The sequence below is a fragment of the Coregonus lavaretus genome (assembly GCF_964263955.1).
Source record: "Coregonus lavaretus genome assembly, contig: HAP1_SCAFFOLD_1975, whole genome shotgun sequence".
Taxonomy (NCBI): domain Eukaryota; kingdom Metazoa; phylum Chordata; class Actinopteri; order Salmoniformes; family Salmonidae; genus Coregonus; species Coregonus lavaretus.
The window spans coordinates 10,001-19,157 of NW_028158112.1; the positions used below are offsets into that span (position 1 = coordinate 10,001).

Sequence of the window (9,157 nt, forward strand, 5' to 3'; positions counted from 1 at the left end):
TCAGACCCTATGTAATAACCTGGAGACCCTATATTTACCATGGGGACGCCTGTAAGGCCTGTCAGACCCTATGTAATAACCTGGAGACCCTATATTTACCATGGGGACGCCTGTAAGGCCTGTCAGACCCTATGTAATAACCTGGAGACCCTATATTTACCATGCGGACGCCTGTAAGTCCTGTCAGACCCTATGTAATAACCTGGAGACCCTATATTTACCATGGGGACGCCTGTAAGGCCTGTCAGACCCTATGTAATAACCTGGAGACCCTATATTTACCATGGGGACGCCTGTAAGGCCTGTCAGACCCTATGTAATAACCTGGAGACCCTATATTTACCATGGGGACGCCTGTAAGGCCTGTCAGACCCTATGTAATAACCTGGAGACCCTATATTTACCATGGGGACGCCTGTAAGTCCTGTCAGACCCTATGTAATAACCTGGAGACCCTATATTTACCATGCGGACGCCTGTAAGGCCTGTCAGACCCTATGTAATAACCTGGAGACCCTATATTTACCATGGGGACGCCTGTAAGGCCTGTCAGACCCTATGTAATAACCTGGAGACCCTATATTTACCATGGGGACGCCTGTAAGTCCTGTCAGACCCTATGTAATAACCTGGAGACCCTATATTTACCATGGGGACGCCTGTAAGGCCTGTCAGACCCTATGTAATAACCTGGAGACCCTATATTTACCATGCGGACGCCTGTAAGTCCTGTCAGACCCTATGTAATAACCTGGAGACCCTATATTTACCATGGGGACGCCTGTAAGGCCTGTCAGACCCTATGTAATAACCTGGAGACCCTATATTTACCATGCGGACGCCTGTAAGTCCTGTCAGACCCTATGTAATAACCTGGAGACCCTATATTTACCATGGGGACGCCTGTAAGTCCTGTCAGACCCTATGTAATAACCTGGAGACCCTATATTTACCATGGGGACGCCTGTAAGGCCTGTCAGACCCTATGTAATAACCTGGAGACCCTATATTTACCATGGGGACGCCTGTAAGTCCTGTCAGACCCTATGTAATAACCTGGAGACCCTATATTTACCATGGGGACGCCTGTAAGTCCTGTCAGACCCTATGTAATAACCTGGAGACCCTATATTTACCATGGGGACGCCTGTAAGTCCTGTCAGACCCTATGTAATAACCTGGAGACCCTATATTTACCATGGGGACGCCTGTAAGGCCTGTCAGACCCTATGTAATAACCTGGAGACCCTATATTTACCATGCGGACGCCTGTAAGGCCTGTCAGACCCTATGTAATAACCTGGAGACCCTATATTTACCATGCGGACGCCTGTAAGTCCTGTCAGACCCTATGTAATAACCTGGAGACCCTATATTTACCATGGGGACGCCTGTAAGTCCTGTCAGACCCTATGTAATAACCTGGAGACCCTATATTTACCATGGGGACGCCTGTAAGTCCTGTCAGACCCTATGTAATAACCTGGAGACCCTATATTTACCATGCGGACGCCTGTAAGTCCTGTCAGACCCTATGTAATGTATTGTCTATCCATATATAACCCTGTATTTATATGACCCTATGTAATGTATTGTCTATCCATATATAACCCTGTATTTATATGACCCTATGTAATGTATTGTCTATCCATATATAACCCTATATTTATATGACCCTATGTAATGTATTGTCTATCCATATATAACCCTATGTAATGTATTGTCTATCCATATATAACCCTATATTTATATGACCCTATGTAATGTATTGTCTATCCATATATAACCCTATATTTATATGACCCTATGTAATGTATTGTCTATCCATATATAACCCTATGTAATGTATTGTCTATCCATATATAACCCTATGTAATGTATTGTCTATCCATATATAACCCTATATTTATATGACCCTATGTAATGTATTGTCTATCCATATATAACCCTATATTTATATGACCCTATGTAATGTATTGTCTATCCATATATAACCCTATATTTATATAACCCTATGTAATGTATTGTCTATCCATATATAACCCTATATTTATATAACCCTATGTAATGTATTGTCTATCCATATATAACCCTATATTTATATGACCCTATGTAATGTATTGTCTATCCATATATAACCCTATATTTATATGACCCTATGTAATGTATTGTCTATCCATATATAACCCTATATTTATATGACCCTATGTAATGTATTGTCTATCCATATATAACCCTATATTTATATAACCCTATGTAATGTATTGTCTATCCATATATAACCCTATATTTATATGACCCTATGTAATGTATTGTCTATCCATATATAACCCTATATTTATATGACCCTATGTAATGTATTGTCTATCCATATATAACCCTATATTTATATAACCCTATGTAATGTATTGTCTATCCATATATAACCCTATATTTATATGACCCTATGTAATGTATTGTCTATCCATATATAACCCTATGTAATGTATTGTCTATCCATATATAACCCTATATTTATATGACCCTATGTAATGTATTGTCTATCCATATATAACCCTATATTTATATGACCCTATGTAATGTATTGTCTATCCATATATAACCCTATATTTATATGACCCTATGTAATGTATTGTCTATCCATATATAACCCTAAGTAATGTATTGTCTATCCATATATAACCCTATATTTATATAACCCTATGTAATGTATTGTCTATCCATATATAACCCTATATTTATATGACCCTATGTAATGTATTGTCTATCCATATATAACCCTATATTTATATGACCCTATGTAATGTATTGTCTATCCATATATAACCCTATGTAATGTATTGTCTATCCATATATAACCCTATATTTATATAACCCTATGTAATGTATTGTCTATCCATATATAACCCTATATTTATATGACTAACACCTATCTCTGGTGTTGACTGATAGAACTGGTTTCAGTCTCCAGGTTAGGACCTAGACCTGTCACCTCCTATCTCTGGTGTTGACTGATAGGACTGGTTCAGTCTCTAGGACCTAGACCTGTCACCTATCTCTGGTGTTGACTGATTGGACTGGTTCAGTCTCTAGGACCTAGACCTGTCACCTCCTATCTCTGGTGTTGACTGATAGGACTGGTTCAGTCTCCAGGTTAGGACCTAGACCTGTCACCTATCTCTGGTGTTGACTGATAGGACTGGTTCAGTCTCCAGGTTTGGACCTAGACCTGTCACCTCATATCTCTGGTGTTGACTGATAGGACTGGTTCAGTCTCTAGGACCTAGACCTGTCACCTCCTATCTCTGGTGTTGACTGATAGGACTGGTTCAGTCTCTAGGACCTAAACCTGTCACCTCCTATCTCTGGTGTTGACTGATAGGACTGGTTCAGTCTCCAGGTTAGGACCTAGACCTGTCACCTCCTATCTCTGGTGTTGACTGATAGGACTGGTTCAGTCTCCAGGTTAGGACCTAGACCTGTCACCTCCTATCTCTGGTGTTGACTGATAGGACTGGTTCAGTCTCTAGGACCTAGACCTGTCACCTCCTATCTCTGGTGTTGACTGATAGGACTGGTTCAGTCTCCAGGTTAGGACCTAGACCTGTCACCTCCTATCTCTGGTGTTGACTGATAGGACTGGTTCAGTCTCTATGACCTAGACCTGTCACCTCCTATCTCTGGTGTTGACTGATAGGACTGGTTCAGTCTCCAGGTTAGGACCTAGACCTGTCACCTCCTATCTCTGGTGTAGACTGATAGGACTGGTTCAGTCTCTAGGACCTAGACCTGTCACCTCCTATCTCTGGTGTTGACTGATAGGACTGGTTCAGTCTCCAGGTTAGGACCTAGACCTGTCACCTCCTATCTCTGGTGTTGACTGATAGGACTGGTTCAGTCTCCAGGTTAGGACCTAGACCTGTCACCTCCTATCTCTGGTGTTGACTGATAGGACTGGTTCAGTCTCCAGGTTAGGACCTAGACCTGTCACCTCCTATCTCTGGTGTTGACTGATAGGACTGGTTCAGTCTCTATGACCTATACCTGTCACCTCCTATCTCTGGTGTTGACTGATAGGACTGGTTCAGTCTCCAGGTTAGGACCTAGACCTGTCACCTCCTATCTCTGGTGTTGACTGATAGGACTGGTTCAGTCTCCAGGTTAGGACCTAGACCTGTCACCTCCTATCTCTGGTGTTGACTGATAGGACTGGTTCAGTCTCCAGGTTAGGACCTAGACCTGTCACCTCCTATCTCTGGTGTTGACTGATTGGACTGGTTCAGTCTCCAGGTTAGGACCTAGACCTGTCACCTATCTCTGGTGTTGACTGATAGGACTGGTTCAGTCTCTAGGACCTAGACCTGTCACCTCCTATCTCTGGTGTTGACTGATAGGACTGGTTCAGTCTCCAGGTTAGGACCTAGACCTGTCACCTCCTATCTCTGGTGTTGACTGATAGGACTGGTTCAGTCTCCAGGTTAGGACCTAGACCTGTCACCTCCTATCTCTGGTGTTGACTGATAGGACTGGTTCAGTCTCCAGGTTAAGACCTAGACCTGTCACCTCCTATCTCTGGTGTTGACTGATAGGACTGGTTCAGTCTCTATGACCTAGACCTGTCACCTCCTATCTCTGGTGTTGACTGATAGGACTGGTTCAGTCTCCAGGTTAGGACCTAGACCTGTCACCTCCTATCTCTGGTGTTGACTGATAGGACTGGTTCAGTCTCCAGGTTAGGACCTAGACCTGTCACCTCCTATCTCTGGTGTTGACTGATAGGACTGGTTCAGTCTCCAGGTTAGGACCTAGACCTGTCACCTCCTATCTCTGGTGTTGACTGATAGGACTGGTTCAGTCTCCAGGTTAGGACCTAGACCTGTCACCTCCTATCTCTGGTGTTGACTGATAGGGCTGGTTCAGTCTCCAGGTTAGGACCTAGACCTGTCACCTCCTATCTCTGGTGTTGACTGATAGGACTGGTTCAGTCTCCAGGTTAGGACCTAGACCTGTCACCTCCTATCTCTGGTGTTGACTGATAGGACTGGTTCAGTCTCTAGGACCTAGACCTGTCACCTCCTATCTCTGGTGTTGACTGATAGGACTGGTTCAGTCTCCAGGTTAGGACCTAGACCTGTCACCTCCTATCTCTGGTGTTGACTGATAGGACTGGTTCAGTCTCTAGGAAATAGACCTGTCACCTCCTATATCTGGTGTTGACTGATAGGACTGGTTCAGTCTCCAGGTTAGGACCTAGACCTGTCACCTCCTATCTCTGGTGTTGACTGATAGGACTGGTTCAGTCTCCAGGTTAGGACCTAGACCTGTCACCTCCTATCTCTGGTGTTGACTGATAGGACTGGTTCAGTCTCTAGGACCTAGACCTGTCACCTCCTATCTCTGGTGTTGACTGATAGGACTGGTTCAGTCTCTAGGACCTAGACCTGTCACCTATCTCTGGTGTTGACTGATAGGACTGGTTCAGTCTCCAGGTTAGGACCTAGACCTGTCACCTCCTATCTCTGGTGTTGACTGATAGGACTGGTTCAGTCTCTATGACCTAGACCTATCACCTCCTATCTCTGGTGTTGACTGATAGGACTGGTTCAGTCTCCAGGTTAGGACCTAGACCTGTCACCTCCTATCTCTGGTGTTGACTGATAGGACCGGTTCAGTCTCCAGGTTAGGACCTAGACCTGTCACCTCCTATCTCTGGTGTTGACTGATAGGACTGGTTCAGTCTCTATGACCTAGACCTGTCACCTCCTATCTCTGGTGTTGACTGATAGGACTGGTTCAGTCTCCAGGTTAGGACCTAAACCTGTCACCTCCTATCTCTGGTGTTGACTGATAGGACTGGTTCAGTCTCTATGACCTAGACCTGTCTCCTATCTCTGGTGTTGACTGATAGGATAGACCTATCACCTCCTATCTCTGGTGTTGACTGATAGGACTGGTTCAGTCTCTAGGTTAGGACCTAGACCTGTCACCTCCTATCTCTGGTGTTGACTGATAGGACTGGTTCAGTCTCTATGACCTAGACCTGTCACCTCCTATCTCTGGTGTTGACTGATAGGACTGGTTCAGTCTCCAGGTTAGGACATATACCTATCACCTCCTATCTGTGGTGTTGACTGATAGGACTGGTTCAGTCTCCAGGTTAGGACCTAGACCTGTCACCTCCTATCTCTGGTGTTGACTGATAGGAGGGGTTCAGTCTCCAGGTTAGGACCTATACCTGTCACCTATCTCTGGTGTTGACTGATAGGACTGGTTCAGTCTCCAGGTTAGGACCTAGACCTGTCACCTCCTATCTCTGGTGTTGACTGACAGGACTGGTTCAGTCTCCAGGTTAGGACCTAGACCTGTCACCTCCTATCTCTGGTGTTGACTGATAGGACTGGTTCAGTCTCCAGGTTAGGACCTAAACCTGTCACCTCCTATCTGTGGTGTTGACTGACAGGACTGGTTCAGTCTCCAGGTTAGGACCTAAACCTGTCACCTCCTATCTCTGGTGTTGACTGATAGGACTGGTTCAGTCTCCAGGTTAGGACCTAAACCTGTCACCTCCTATCTCTGGTGTTGACTGACAGGCCTGTGTCACACTTTACTTTCCCAGCTCTGTGTGACAGTTTTCCGTTGGTGCCATATTTATCTCCTGTTGCACCTGGCAGACAGAAATAGCTGCAGCAGATCACTCTGACAGAAAGCAGAGTCAGATCATAGGATGTCCCGTTGGCTACCCAGGCACTAGACGGAGCCCAAGACTTCATCCCAAATGGAAACTCTATTCTCTATGGCCTCTAGTCAAAAGTAGTGCACTATATAGGGAATATGGTGTCATAGGTCTCTAGTCTAAAGTAGTGCACTATATAGGGAATATGGTGTCATAGGCCTCTAGTCTAAAGTAGTGCACTATATAGGGAATATGGTGTCATAGGCCTCTAGTCTAAAGTAGTGCACTATATAGGGAATATGGTGTCATAGGGCTCTGGTCTAAAGTAGTGCACTATATAGGGAATAGGGTGTCATAGGGCTCTGGTCTAAAGTAGTGCACTATATAGGGAATATGGTGTCATAGGCCTCTAGTCTAAAGTAGTGCACTATATAGGGAATATGGTGTCATAGGCCTCTAGTCTAAAGTAGTGCACTATATAGGGAATAGGGTGTCATAGGGCTCTGGTCTAAAGTAGTGTACTATATAGGGAATAGGGTGCCATAGGGCTCTGGTCTAAAGTAGTGCACTATATAGGGAATAGGGTGTCATAGGGCTCTGGTCTAAAGTAGTGTACTATATAGGGAATAGGGTGCCATAGGGCTCTGGTCTAAAGTAGTGCACTATATAGGGAATAGGGTGTCATAGGGCTCTGGTCTAAAGTAGTGCACTATATAGGGAATAGGGTGCCATAGGGCTCTGGTCTAAAGTAGTGCACTATATATGGAATAGGGTGTCATAGGGCTCTGGTCTAAAGTAGTGCACTATATAGGGAATAGGGTGTCATAGGGCTCTGGTCTAAAGTAGTGCACTATATAGGGAATAGGGTGTCATAGGGCTCTGGTCTAAAGTAGTGCACTATATATGGAATAGGGTGTCATAGGGCTCTGGTCTAAAGTAGTGCACTATATAGGGAATAGGGGGTCATATGGGATTCAGCCTCCAGTCTATTTAAAGACGAGATGAGCGCAATTTGCTACTGTATATTCCTGGACCTGCTCAAATATAACAACATTTTACATTTACATTTAAGTCATTTAGCATACTTTTTTTTTTTTTTTCATACTGGTCCCCCGTCGGAAACGAACCCACAACTCTGACGTTGCAAACGCCATGCTCTACCAACTGAGCTACACGGGACAACCACCAACCAACTACCATGGACCAGAACCTCAATGTCCAAACTCTCTCCATATGTATCTGCCATGGACCATTTTGACTTATTCTCCCTGCCTCAGTACGTGCGACCTGACACGTTTTACAAGTGTTGTCCAATTCCAAATTCCAGGCATCAGCTGAGAGGGGAGCTCTTCATTCACCAATGTTGGCCCTTTCTTTTTACAATAGCACACATCAACATAACGGGGGGGTATAGCTAGCTCGCTGTAGCCATATCTACTGACAAGGTTAAAAACAGAAGACGTTTCATAATATGACTTCTTTGCAGCTCTTCTTCTATAGACATTATGGCGAATAGAAAGTAGTAAAAACAGCCTAGTCTTTGGAGTTACTAAATCATAGAGTAGCTAGCTAATGTGAGCTACGGTCGTTAGTCTAACTAGCTAACAAGACGTTATCCTATCGTGTAAATCCTTCTCCAAATAGTGTGTGATAGCTAGCTAGTGTATGTTCAGCCAGAGATAGTAGCTACACAGCTAGTACCTGTAGACAGTCTCTGGTTTAGCTCCCCTTCACCCAGTGTTTCATTGCAGCTGGTCTGGCTAAGCTTGGTAAGGTGGGATGGGCGCCGTCCACTGCAGTGTTTGTTTTGGACCTAGCTAGTTAAGGTTAGCTGGTTAGCAGTGTCACATGCAGTAAATCAACTATTCGTAAAACGCTGTAACGTTAGTGTGAAAAGCCAGGTGCAAGACAGCGGCCCGGCTTTCACCGCACATCAACCAAACGGCAACATGGGAGGACAAAACTTTTGTTTGCATCCGGACAAGAGTAGCTAGTTAGCCATGTAAGCTAGCTAAGTTAGCCACATTCCATTAGCCAGCTAACGTTAGCTAGCTACAGCTGTTGTTATCACTTAGCTAGCTGTTCGGGTACAACTCGGCACTCACCAATCTACAACGTCCGCTACGATGTACTCTAACGCCAAACCATTTTTAATAATAAAATCAAATAACGTTATTTCGCTGACTAGTCGGTTAGTCGACCATATCTTGTCCTTTTAATTTATCTGTCACCATGAACAAACTCACGTCCAAAACTAACGTAGCTAGCTACTAACGGTCGCCATCCCCCTCAGACGTTGTCTGCATCAACCAACGGTTACGTGCCACGTCATAGACTGACAAGATCGCGATAACGTATCATGTTCTTAGACGATACGTAACATTTCCTGTCGAGGCGTTCATACGTTGCCCCGTGTGATTGACAGCCAGCTGGACCAATGGCAAGAGACGTTATGTTCTGACGTTGACGTTTTGGGGGTTCTTC

The 9,157-nt window shown here is 44.5% G+C and overlaps 1 pseudogene across 1 annotated transcript in view; it reads right to left on the bottom strand.

The window, feature by feature from the left end:
* LOC311124412 (mitochondrial dynamics protein MID49-like) overlaps positions 1-8,927 on the bottom strand; it is a 17,348-nt pseudogene extending 8,421 nt beyond the window's left edge. Inside the window, exon 1 of the transcript in view lies at positions 8,920-8,927. The product of the transcript in view is annotated as a mitochondrial dynamics protein MID49-like (transcript). The remainder of the gene's footprint in view (positions 1-8,919) is intronic.
* Positions 8,928-9,157: the final 230 nt, after the last annotated feature.